Source organism: Paroedura picta, chromosome 7, assembly GCF_049243985.1.
Source record: "Paroedura picta isolate Pp20150507F chromosome 7, Ppicta_v3.0, whole genome shotgun sequence".
In the NCBI taxonomy this organism is placed as follows: Eukaryota; Metazoa; Chordata; class Lepidosauria; order Squamata; family Gekkonidae; genus Paroedura; species Paroedura picta.
In genome coordinates this window covers 19636311-19649527 of record NC_135375.1, presented here as the reverse complement: position 1 = coordinate 19649527, position 13217 = coordinate 19636311, and the positions used below count along the sequence as shown (strand labels likewise).

Below are 13217 nucleotides of genomic sequence, written 5' to 3'. Positions count from 1 at the left end.
GGTCATGTCTGACCCTTGGGGTGACGCCCTCCAGCGTTTTCATGGCAGACTCAATACGGGGTGGTTTGCCAGTGCCTTCCCCAGTCATTACCGTTTTACCCCCCACCAAGCTGGGTACTCATTTTACCGACCTCAGAAGGATGGAAGGCTGAGTCAACCTTGAGCCGGCTGCTGGGATCGAACTCCCAGCCTCAAAGTCAGAGCTTCAGACAACATGTCGGCTGCCTTATCACTCTGCACCAAGAGGCTCTTGTATGGATTTTCCTAATGTTTAGGACTACATTATAAGTTTTTGAAGAAACTCAAGGAGTGGGCAGAAAAGGACAAACTGTGCCATCCTTAGCAGAGCTACACTGTTCTAAATCCATGGGCGTAGAATGGCTTAACCCTGTTTAGGATTGCCAATTTCGCATCTTCACAGCTCTTTGGCAATGGATCTCGGGTAATACAACATTATCCCACTCTGGCTTGACAGCAATGCAGAAATGAGATCTCCAAAATTGGGGGAAAGGTCTGTGCAGCTCCTTTGTTACAGAGCCCTCGAGGAAACAGCTCATGCTTGCGTCGTGAGTAATGATGTTAACGAAACAATGCCAGCAAAATCATTAACTAGAAGTACTTGCGCTGCAACGATGGGCCGGGGGAAGAAAATATAATCAAGCCGGTAAACAATCCTCCTTTGTGGGTTCCTTGAAGGCAAACAATAGCTGTGGCTTAGCAGGGACGAGCCTTTTCTCATCTTAAAAAAATGACACCTGAACCAGTCCGGCAAGAAAGGGAGCTCAAGACGTTGACTGATCCCAGTTTGGATCTATTACACAGGGCAGAAAAAAGGGGGGGGGGCACAGAATCGGTCTTCCACTATAAAGGATTTCTGTTGGAGTACTCAACTTGTTTTGTTTTGTTTATTTATTATAATTATATACCGCCCTCCCCTGAGGCTCAGGGCGGTTTACGTAAAACAGGGAAACAACACAGATAACTCAATAGTTATAAACAGTAACAACACAGTGATAACAGTAGAACAATATAACAGAACAGTAGAACAATGGGGAGAACATCAATTCAAGTATAACATACTGAGAGCCCCATGGGTTTGGACGATTTGGCAGTGATTTTCATGGGCGGGAGGCTCAGGGGGGCCAATGGTTGGTTCAGGTTGACCTCAATCAAATGCCTGGCAGAGGAGCTCCCTTTTGCAGGCCCTGCGGATCTGTTCAAGTTCCATCAGGGCCCTGATCCCCTCTGGGAGCTCGTTCCATCAGGGAGGGGGCAGGATGGAGAAAGCTCTGGCACTGGGATACATTTTGCTGTTTCTAGGTTGAGATTCCTTCTTTTCCTTCCATTCAATTGTTGTTAAAGGCCAGTCCTAACTAGGGCCTATTCTGCACACAATAGATAATGCACTTTAAATGCACTTTCGAAGTAGATTTTCCTGTTCTGCACAGGAAAATCTAGCTGCCAAAGCACATTGAAAATGCATTATCCCATGTGTGCGGAATGGGTTGTTCTCAAAGGGACTGCCATTCAGGCAAGTAGACCCTAAGTCAAGGAACCTTTTTTGACTTCAGAGAAAGTATTCTGGGTGTTTACGAAGTCTAAAAGGAAACTTGCCAAGTGACCTTGGGTCTAGTCACACTCTCACAGCCTGACCTTTCTCACGGGATTGTTGTGAGAATAAACTCGAGGAGACTGATGTAAGCCACCTTGGAGTCCCCATCAAAGAAAAGGGTGTGGTATTAGATCCAGCAGTTAGAATCATAGAATCATAGAGTTGGAAGGGGCCATACAGGCCATCTAGTCCAACCCCCTGCTCAACACAGGATCAGCCCAAAACATCCTAAAGCATCCAAGAACATCGGTTTCCAATCTGGCAAACCAGGGTTCCCCACTCCTCCACAGGCAGCCAACTGGGTAACCTTGGACTAGTCACAGTCCTGATAAAGCTGTTCTGACCAAGCAGTCATGTCAGAAGCTCTCTCAGCCTCACCTATCTCACAGGGTGCCTGTTGTGGGGAGAGGAAGGGAAAGCGATTGTAAGCCGCTTTGAGATGCCTTCTGGTAGAGAAAAGCGGGGTATAGGAACGAACTCTTCTTCTATTAAGTAAAATAAATAAATACTTTGAAAATTAAGGAGGGTACTAAGACCATGAATGCATTTGCCCTTGGAGAAACCTGGTCGAGTAACTATTGAATTGATGAAGGTGGTTGCATGGGGTGAGGAGAAGAGCCAGGAGGGATCACACACTTTTAAGATTCATCCCAGATTTATCAAGGTCCAGCTCTTTCCACACCTCACAAACCTCTCCAGAATAACCTCCTCGCGAAGCCAACCTCATTTCATGCTAGGGTACCTTTTGTGTGAGCTGTAACAGATAAATGTTAATTTCCCAGGAAAGAACAGACAGGCATCTCTGCCAGTTAACAGGGAATCCTTTCTCTTCTCCATAGCAACGAGGCTCCCTTAGAAACAGCCCACAAATTATTACCTTCTGGGCAGGGAGCAGCATCTATGTGGACAATCCCCACGACTAAGAAGACACTTAATGTTTCCTGAAAGGTCTGTTCCCATTGCATCGGAGGGCTGTCTCCCTCCAGCCTTTCCTCATTGGGCTTGGTCCCCAGGCCCCAGATCACCCTCCCCACTCTCCTCTGCACCAGAGCTGGTCATGAACAGCTTCTGAGATCTGATGAGAGCAGGCTAGCCTGGGTCATCGAGGTCAGGGATAAGCAGTCATAGTAGGCAATAACTCACGATCAGCTGGGGATTTCCTGCTGAGTATGCTTAACTCTGCCCAACCGAGCTCCTTTTCATGAAACCACAAACTAATATCGATGTGTGTGGAAATCTATATGGCTTCCACGTGACCAGCTTGCCAAAAGATAGAAGATCCACGTGCTCAGACCGAATACAATCCCTTTTATCCCTGCATTTCGGATAAATAGGCCCATTTGGAGAAATGGCCCAGGAAGAGCCTAGAATTCTGCAGAAACCAATTTCCACCCACTCAGTTCTGTTCCTATTTTTTTTAATTCAGGAGAGGAGGGTTTCGTTTTACTGCTTGATTTCTAATGTTTGCTTTGCCTCGAGAACCCCTTCTTGAGTGGGTACAAGAGCTGGGGAGGTGGACGGATGACAGTTCTGTCCTCCGGTTTTCCGCCCTTACATTCCATCACGGAATCAGGAGTGGATGTATTTACGTTGCCGTGATTGACAATCTCCCTTTTTACGGCTTACCCGAGAAGGCGAAAAATTGGCCTTTGGCTGACATCCAAGATCGCTTCATTATCTGATATATTTTCTCTCTGGGGACGACCTCTCGCCCTCGTAAGGGATGGAAGGGGAGGACGAGGCGGGTAATTTAATGCCCCTTTTCCACCGCCGCTCTCATTTTAATGCAAATTCCAAAGCACGGGTTCATTCTTAAACTAGTTTCAAAGCCTATGGGTCCGCAGAGGAATGGAAGAGAATAGTAAGGTCTCTCTCAGAAATATATTAACCCTAGATCCCCCCCCCCAACATCCACCTGAAGAATTTAATTTCACCGCAGGCTTACTCGATGTAAGCTAGACAGCCGTCTGCAAAATTCTAGGCTATCCATGGGGTCACCAAGAGGCCTGGGAGGAGGGAAATGCCCTGCTGTTTTCCCAGAGGAGATGTTATTTCTTTTCCATGCTATGAAAACCTGCAGCTTCCCATTCCCATTCAGGGTCTGCTGAAGAAGAAGAAGGAGAAGGAGGAGGAGGAGCAGGAGCAGGAGGAGTTGGTTCTTATATGCCGCTTTTCCCTACCCGAAGGAGGCTCAAAGTGGCTTACAGTCGCCTTCCCACCCCTAAAGGGACAGGACGCTTCATCCCACCCCTGCCACTAAAGGGCCTGCAGTTACCCAACCTCTTGCTAATATATATTCAATAAATGTAATTCCCCATCATTCCCTTTGAGGGATCCAACCTCGGGTAACGGGAGCTGTTGACTACTCTAGTTCTGCTTGTGGGGGACCAGTCAGGCCCTTAGCCGGCCCTGCAGTATTTTCAGTGCAGAAGCCGATTGGTTGCCGAATGTCACATGACATTATGAAAAACAGCCGGCTAACGGGGCTACGAAAGAGAGAAGCCACAGCAGCTCACGCAGTTTGGTGTAGTGGTTAAGAGCGGCAGCCTCTAATGCAAGGTTAGTCAACCTGTGATCCTCCAGATGTCTATGGACTACAATTCCCATGAGCCCCTGCCAGCATATGCTGGCAGGGGCTCATGGGAATTGTAGTCCATGAACACCTGGAGGACCACAGGTTGACTACCCCTGCTCTAATGTACAATAAAATCAGAGTCCAGTAGCACCTTTAAGACCAACAAAGATTTATTCAGGGCGTGAGAGTTTGATTCCCGCTCCTCCGCGTGCAGCCAGCTGGGTGATCTTGCGCTGGTCACAGTTCTCCCCGAGCTCTCAGCCTCACCTACCTCACAGGGTCTGTTGTGGGGAGAGGCGATTGTGAGACGCTTTGAGACTCCTTCGGGTAGTGAAAAGCAGGGTACAAAAGCTGCTCCCAAAAGCAGGGTGTTTCAGCTGTTCCTTCTCCATTGCCTGCAGCATAAGACACAGTGCTATCAGACCCTGCAGGAGGTCCTTCGTGGAAGTCCCCATGGGTGGAAGATCTGTGACAGAAGCAGGCTTCCAACACCCAGCCAGTACAGAAGGACCTATGGAAGTACACTTGTAACCTCCTGCTCATCCCAGATCCAATGAACTGACGAATAGCGTGTTCCTTTGAATGCAACCAGGAATTTGCATCCCTTTTTGGACCATAGATTTTTGTGGTCATCCAGGACCTTTGACTAGTAAAGTGAGAGATGGACTGAGGCCTTTTGCACATTTGGATTCTCCCACAGGCAAAAGATTGCTGAGCTTGGGCCAGGTTGTAAAATCTTAGGCTGCCATCTTCCCTAGAAGTTGTTGTTGTTATGTGCGAAGTCGTGTCCGACCAATCGCGACCCCATGGACAATGATCCTCCAGGCCTTCCTGTCCTCTACCATTCCCTGGAGTCCATTTAAGTTTGCACCTACTGCTTCAGTGACTCCATCCAGCCACCTCATTCTCTGTCGTCCCCTTCTTCTTTTGCCCTCGATCGCTCCCAGCATTAGGCTCTTCTCCAGGGAGTCCTTCCTTCTCATGAGGTGGCCAAAATATTTGAGTTTCATCTTCAGGATCTGGCCTTCTAAAGAGCAGTCAGGGCTGATCTCCTCTAGGACTGACCGGCTTGTTCGCCTTGCAGTCCAAGGGACTCGCAAGAGTCTTCTCCAGCACCAGAGTTCAAAAGCCTCAATTCTTTGACGCTCGGCCTTCCCTAGAAGTAAGCCCCTTTTAATAACATATGTCTTAAACATCCATGGCAAAATTATTTTGGGGTCTCACTGGGAAAAGCGTTTCATCCAATACTTGTGCTACGAATGTTCCCGGGATATTTCTTTGCATGTGTGTATCGCGCTAAGCATGGTTCGCCGCGTTTAGGATTTGGATGGGAGACCGCCTAGCAAGCTCAGAGGCACCAATGGCAAAACCCCCTCTGGCTGTCCCTTTCTTTGAAAATCCAATGGGGGTCACCAGTTATTGGCAGCAACCTCATGGCAAATAAATAATCAATTAGCTCCCCCACCCCCAATCCCCAAGAAGCCAAAACGTCTTAAGGCAACATTCAAAGATGTCTGATATTCAAATTATCTTGATGCTCCCATGCCAAAACCTTCCATTCCAAAGAAGAGAGGATGCCACCCTCAAGGTAAGACACTTATCGATATTTTGCAAGGAATTAAGTCGTTTTCCTTTCCCTTGAAGGCCACACGGCTTGCTTTCATCACGGGCCAGAGTGGTATAGAGAAGCAGGCCTTTGTGTCAATGGAACTCAGAACCTCCTCCTCCTAACTCGCTGAGAGGATTATGTCTATCACATATCCTGGAACATGAAAGGAGAATATCAAAGGGCTCAAGAGTGGGATGCAGGCCAAGGCTTCGCCTCTGTGTGGTTTCAAATAAGACCTGGGGGACATCTACGCTCTGGGCGAGGACAGCTGTAAACCTTGCGTAATCCTTCACCCACGGGCTCGGCACAAGTAGCTTCACAAAGAAGCACATAATTGCCACCAGTTTCGGCAGAAGGACAGGGAAGGGCTTTGTTGCTTTTCTATGTTGAATATTTGGGATTCCAGTCTTTACACCTTACACCTTTGGGTCTCAGGTTGAGAGCTAGCCGAATGGAGAGGCCAGGGGAGAGCAGCCCTAGGGTAAGGAGTTGCAGGGCCCCTAGCACCAGAGCCAGTTTAAGGATTTTTGGAGAGCACAACTGGCACTGGTGACAGTGGGAAACAGCATGTTATGGGGTGTGCCCGGCGAGAAGCCCTGGGCTTGAGGTCCCCAGGCCCCTCCTGGCCACTGGAGTTGCTAGGCAGGGGCTGCAGCATCTCCCAGCACTTTTCTATGTTGATATGCTACAGTCAAACGTATATTAGAGCAATGTTCTCAACTTTTTCACTGTTAAGAAACCCCTGAAATGTTTTTTTCAGGCTTCGAGAAACCCTAAAAGTAGCGCAACCATGCAGAACATGGTTGGGAAGCAGACCTGTGGACACGCCCACCCTTTCCCTTCCCACCCCCTCCAGGTCCAAATGTTATGTATATGTATGTGTATGTGTATGTGTATGTGTATGTGCATGTGTATATGTATATAACTCTCACCCATTTGGGAAACCATTCCAGGGTCTTCAAGAAGCCCCAGGATTTCATGAAACCATAGTTGAGAAAGCCTGCCTAGCCTGAGGGAGACCAGCAACCATACAGGCCATGTAGTCCAGCCCCCTGCTCAGTGCAGGATCGGCCTAAAGCATCCAGGATAAGTCTCTACCCAGGCACTGTTTGAAGTCTGCCAGTGAGGGGGAGGCTCACCTCTTCTTTAGGCAGATGATCCCACTGCTGAACTACTCTGTCTGTGGGATTTCCCCCCCCCCTAATATATAGCCAGTACAGTTCTACACGTAGTTTAAACTGTAGGTTCTACCCTCTGATGCCAACAGGAACCATTCCATGCCTTCTTTCAAGTGACAACCTTTCACATCCTTAAAGAGAGCAATCCTGTCCCCTCTCTACCTCTTCTTCTCCAGGCTGAACATTCCCAGGTCCCTCAGCCTTTCCTCCTAGGGCTTGGTCCCCAGGCCCCGGATCATTTTCATTGCTCTCCTCCGAACCTTCTTGGAGTTTAGCAGCCTGAACAGAGTTCAATTTCACTGCCCATTTAGAAATGTATTAGATTTGGGGGTTGTTTTTCCCATCGGGTCACACGTGACTTACAGCAACCCCATGGGCTTTTCAAAGCAAGAGAAATTTAGAGGCGGGTTGTCCTTGCGTGACTCTGGGCATGCCCCTGGTATTCTCCAGTGGTCTCCCTTCCACACAATGATTAGGGTGGACCCCGCTTAGCTGTGGAGATTTGAAAAGATCAGGCTAGCCAGGGCTATAAAATAGTTATCTGAGGCAGGAAATCACAGCTGTAAACAGTTCATTTGAAAACATGGGTCCTTTGGCTGCTGGTGGAACCCATCCATGCTCGATTTTCTCTCTGTTTCCTTGAGATAAAGTGACATGAAGCAGGACTGCTGCAGAGGTGCCCTAAGCATGCTCCAGATAAACAAAATGACCCATCCTTATAGGGGCAGCTGCCATTAGAGGACAGAAAGTGCCGGAGACTTGCGGTTGTGTTTATTTAAAACGGTCAAGTGGAGACCACGTTGGGGGTGGCAAGAACAAGAGTCCAAGGAGAGAAGGAAAAAAATGATGGTACACTGAGGAAAAGATATATTTCACCCAGAGAGCCCTATGTGTTTTGCATGCAGCTTTGTCAACTACGTGGTTGCTTTGCTGATCTTCCAAGGAAGCAGAACACAGAGAGATCTCTGAGTGAAATGCAATAAAAATATTTTTCCTACTGCACCATTGCTTTTTTCCATATCTGTTTTGACTTTTTGTTAGCCCAGCATCTGCTTTTTTGCATTTAGGACAGGAACAAGCACACAGGCTAAAAGAAAGCCCCGAAGGTGGCAGCAGCCGGAACCCTACACAACAACTGTCTGATTTATTTGTGGGGCCGTCTCCACCTGTCCTGTCCAGCCTGTCAGTTAGGATCCTCTTCTGCAACCCTGTGGCCCCTCCTTCAGTGGTGGGAAATGGAGACAGGGCCTTTTCGGTGGTGCCACCTTGCCTCTACAATATCTTCCCACTTCATGCTCCCCCAGCACTTACTTTCTTTTAAGCTCTGCTCTTTCTTATCCAGGGGATTATCTCTTAAGCATTTTATGATCTGCTTCTGGCCCAAAGATAATTTTAACCAGGTTGCTCAGTGTGTATTTTATGCCATTAAAACCTGACTGTTTTTTTTAGCGGCTTTTAAAAACATTTCTGTAAACCACCTCAAGCAGGTCTCTGGAGTGGTGCCCTATTAATTGCCTAAATAATAAAGTGTTTTCACTTTATGGAAACTGATGATGGCCCTGCTTTAGGTATACACATCTTGTGCTCCAATAGAAGAAGACTTGATTTTTATACCTCGCTTTTCACTACCCAAAGGAGTCCCAAAGCGTCTTCCTTTCCTCTCCCTGCAACAGACACCCTGTGAGGTAGGTGGGGCTGAGAGAGCCCTGAGAGAACTGCTCTGTGAGAACAGATCTACCAGAATTGGGATTAGTCCAAGGTCACCCAGCTGGCTGCATGTGGAGGAGCAGCGAGTCAAATCCAGCTCTCCAGGTTAGAGGCCACTGCCCTTAACCACTACACTAAGCTAGCTCTCCAACCATTGGGCCAAACTGAGTGTGATCCATCAGCCATGAAATAGGGATTGTCAAGTATTTGGAAGTCCCCACTGTTGATGTACTGCCAGATAGGTAGCAAAAACCAGCAGCTCATTGGAGAGAAGCCGTGAGCACATCATCCCTGGTTAGTGGACTGTATTCTGTGGGTGGAGACTGGGATGGGGCAAGCAACGAGACTCTTTTAATTATTTCTTTTCACAGCTTGGAAAGTGTCTGCCATGAATTACTAGACATGTTTATTTCTCCAGTGTTTTTGTGAACTAAAATTAAACCCAAAGGACTGATTAGCTTTTTAAGCAAAGAATTACCATACTGCATAATTTAGATCTTATGACACAGTTTACTAATTTGCTACTATTTACTTTTGCCATATATCTGTACTCTTATGATCCTTGTTCCACTGTCTGAGAAAGAGTGCATGCACTAGAAAGCTCACGCCTTGAATAAATCTTTGTTGGTCTTCAAGATGACATTGGACTCAAATGTTGTTGTGTTACTTCAAGACCAACATGGCAACCCACTCAAATGTATTCTATGGAGTGGGTCACAAATTATCCATGCCTGCCTTAATTTGTCCTGAAGTGCATCACTAGACAGAAAGGCACCCTTCCCATTATCTCTCAAATCCCATGGATCAGCTCTCATTCGTCAAAATACTTATGACCCTGGGATGGGATCCACACAAAAGGGATTAGGACAAGGAACCCACAACCCCACCATTGATCAAATTGGAACGAAAATGAGAGCTGCGTGCATAAAATTCTTCTTCGAAGACAGCCCTTCTGACCTTGAAGCTATAAATCTAATAGGCATCCATTGTCGTGACAGGTGTATACCAGCTAAATTATTCCAGCAGTTCACTTCTGCCAGGCCAGACGGGGTGGGGGGTAGAAAGTGGGGTGCATGGCACCGTAAACCCCTGCCTAAACCTCACTGATGTGGATTCCTTTTAAGAATGTACCCCGTTTTTCATGGCCACTGAAATTAAGGTGTTTTTCTCCCTCCGTAATTTTCAGAGTGGCTTGACATCTACCTCTCTCTCCCTCCTTCCTTTGTCTTCCCCACCCCCAACGTTTTGTCTTTTCCCACTCTCAACCTCTCTTCTTCGTTGTCTACATTTATATTTATTTATTTATGTTTTTATTTATATACCACCACTTACGACTGGTCGACTCATGGCGGTTCACAAACAAGCATTAAAATTGCAATATAAAATCCCCATACAACAATATATATTTCCTCTGTGATCCCACTTGCACTTCCCCTACTTACTGCCTTTCCTACGAAGACCGTATTAGTCAATTAATTGACAGATTTAAACTGCTTACCTTGGGCCATTTTCCCTAGCATTCACCCTAATCTTCTCCCCACTCCTTGTGTCTCCTGTGATACTTCCCTGAAGACTGAAAGGCATTGTGTGAAAGGGCACATTCATTTTCTAGGCACACTGAAAAGCGTTTCCTTTAAAAAAATCAAGAGACAAAAAAATTAGAAGTGATTAGGATTACATTAAGGGATTAAAATCCTGTTTAGCAGTGCAAGTCTTCTTGCCAAATCTGTCTACCCAGGAGCATATTCAAAGGTTGAAAGAACAGTATCCCGAAATTTTCTGTATCAGCCTTTCTCAACTTTTTTGACACTGAGGAACCTCTGAAACATTCAAGAAACCTCAGAAGTGGCACGATCATACAGAATATGGTTGGGAAGCATAGCCGTGTACACACCCACCCAGGCCCCTCCCCTTCCCACCCCTTCCCGGCCCATCACTGGCCATTCATGATTGTTTCATGAAACCCTGGTTGAGAAAGCCTGAAAACTGTACCCTTTAAAAAGTCAAGAGACAGAAGAAAATGGAAGTGACTAAGATTACATTTAGGGATTAAAACTCCCATTTAACAGTGCAAGTCTTCCTTCCGAATCTGCCTGCACAGGAGCGTATTCAAAGGCTGTAAGGGCAGTCTCCTGCAATTGTCTATATATATTTCCAGATAGTAACCCCATTGACTAGACTTTCATAGAGTTCTGAGTAACCAATTTAGGATTGCACAGTTATTTAAACATGATGATGCTGGTGAGACAAAAGCCCTTACCTGTGCAACTTTCTGTGTGCCTGGTACCCCTAAATGGCAGACAACAGGTATTGTCGATTTAATTCCATTAGATGGCATGAAACATGAAAAAGGTTTCAAACTGCATCAGAAACAGCATCGACTGCCACCAAAGCAATGTTATTTTAATCTGCACAACCAATAGTCTTCTTTGGCTCTGCTGCATGACATCCCTACTTGGCGCCTCCCACTTTCCAAAAATGTTTGTTGGGATAAGAAGAAGAAGAGTTGGTTCTTATATGCCGCTTTTCCCTACCCGAAGGAGTCTCAAAGCGGCTTACGTTAGCCTTCCCTTTCCTCTCCCCACAACAGACACCCTGTGGGGTGAGTGAGGCTGAGAGAGCCCTGATATCACTGCTCAGTCAGGACAGCTTTATCAGTGCTGTGGCAAGCCCAAGGTCACCCAGCTGGCTGCATGTGGGGGAGCGCAGAATCGAACCCGGCATGCCAGATTAGAAGTCCGCACTCCTAACCACTACAGCAAACTGGCTCTCTTGCATAGGTATCATGCACTTCTGGTGCAAAAATCCTGTCATTATAGAATTTGTTACAATCAGTAACTGGACATAATCTGACCTTTTCTCCAGGCACTGGGGAACCCTTGATACTCCAAATTCTATTCTCTAAAAGAAAATAACTTCACTGAAGCACTCACGCAGAAGCCTAAATGCTGATTAGCTTGTGGCTTGCAAATGATTTATTGACTGCAACAAGATTTAAGGCAAGCAGTACGGAGATGCTGGCGGAGCATTTGCATGAGGAAGGTCGGATTAAACCGACCTTAAATAAGCAAGAAGACACAGATCCATCTTTCATCACTGGAGAATTATGCCACTAACCGACTGCAATTCCACTTTGAAGTCAAACGGGCAGAACTATTTCTCTGACATTTAAAAGGCATTTCGCAGGCATCTGTAGAAGCTACCTTAAGAAACATTTTTTGTATCAGTGATTCAAAAGCCTTCCCCTTGGACTGCTTTATTAGAGTTTTTTTTAAAAAAATTATTATGTAGTGATAGCACTTTAAGGTTTTTGCAGATTTTTCTTTGGGATTCTGTAAAAGCAATTTGAAAACTCTCTCTCCACTTGGGGCAATCACCATCTCCCCGAAGAGGCAATCGACGATCAGTCAGAAAATTCCTTCTCGTCTGTATCAGTCATTGTCTGTTTAGAAAGCCTTGCAAAGATTATATTACATTTGGCTCTGCCCTAAATATGCTTGTGCTTAAGCATATTACTGACCCCAGATTAGTCCTAAAGAATGGTTCCAGCATATTAATCAATGCTTCCCATGCAAATGGATGAAAAAGGTAATACAGCCGTGAGTCATTCCTTGTGAGTTTATGTAGGTTCAAATGTGGTTTCCTTCTTCCCTTACAAAATAATGGGATGGGAGAAATAACCTTGGAAGACATGCTCCTTAACATATAAATAACAGCTGTGGCAGCTACTCCTTTCCCTACCTTGGGCCATTTCTGCACCAATGTTTTGCTGCTTTTTAACTGTGCATCCCCTGTTGTTGTTTTTTTTAAAGTTTGGCATGCCACACTGCTTTATGGTCGGATCTGTTTCCTTTTTTAAAAAAGAAAGTCTACATTGGTTTTCCCAGCGACAGGGGCCAGCAAGCAGTGAATTTGCTGTTTCCTGAGATTTGTACGAGAACTTTTGCCCTGATTTTTGTATATTACTCTTGCCCGTGCCTGATTTTTCCTGAATTCAAAACACTTCTATTGCTCCCCTGGGCTGCCCACAGGCTGGTCCTCCACTATTCTGCTGCCTGTGTTGTGATGCCCCCACCCACTGAGTTTCTACCATCATCCACAAGTGCAGATGTCACAACAAGATTATGAAACTGATCCTGCGTTTGGGCTGATCCTGCATTGAGCAGGGGGTTGGACTAGATGGCCTGTATGGCCCCTTCCAACTCTATGCTTCTGTGATTCTGTGAGACCCCAAACAACCCGTCAATGAGGCAAAAGGTGACAGCCATGTGGTTCCTGTGGACACTGTCTGCGGGAAAGGTGAGTTGGCTGGGCTGGCTGTTGGCTTGTTCACTGGACTCTGATTTGTTTTGTTACCTTTCCACCTGTGCCTTCTGGTCTGCCACTCCTGCTTGTTTCACGCATGCAAGTCAGGTGGAAGCATAAAGACTTGCGTCATAATCCTACATTTCCCCTGATTGCATCACAGCTCCAAGTTGCCAGAGCTGCATCACCGCCACCTTTTGCCTCATGGAGGAGCAGCCCCCATGGGTACTG

At 46.4% G+C, this 13217-nt stretch overlaps 1 long non-coding RNA gene across 1 annotated transcript in view; it reads right to left on the bottom strand.

Annotated features, from left to right (window-relative positions):
* Nucleotides 1-4314: 4314 nt before the first annotated feature.
* Nucleotides 4315-13217, bottom strand: part of LOC143842155 (uncharacterized) — a 75648-nt gene continuing 66745 nt past the window's right edge. The window contains exon 5 of the long non-coding RNA XR_013233002.1: nucleotides 4315-10312. This is a non-coding gene — a long non-coding RNA (uncharacterized LOC143842155). The remainder of the gene's footprint in view (nucleotides 10313-13217) is intronic.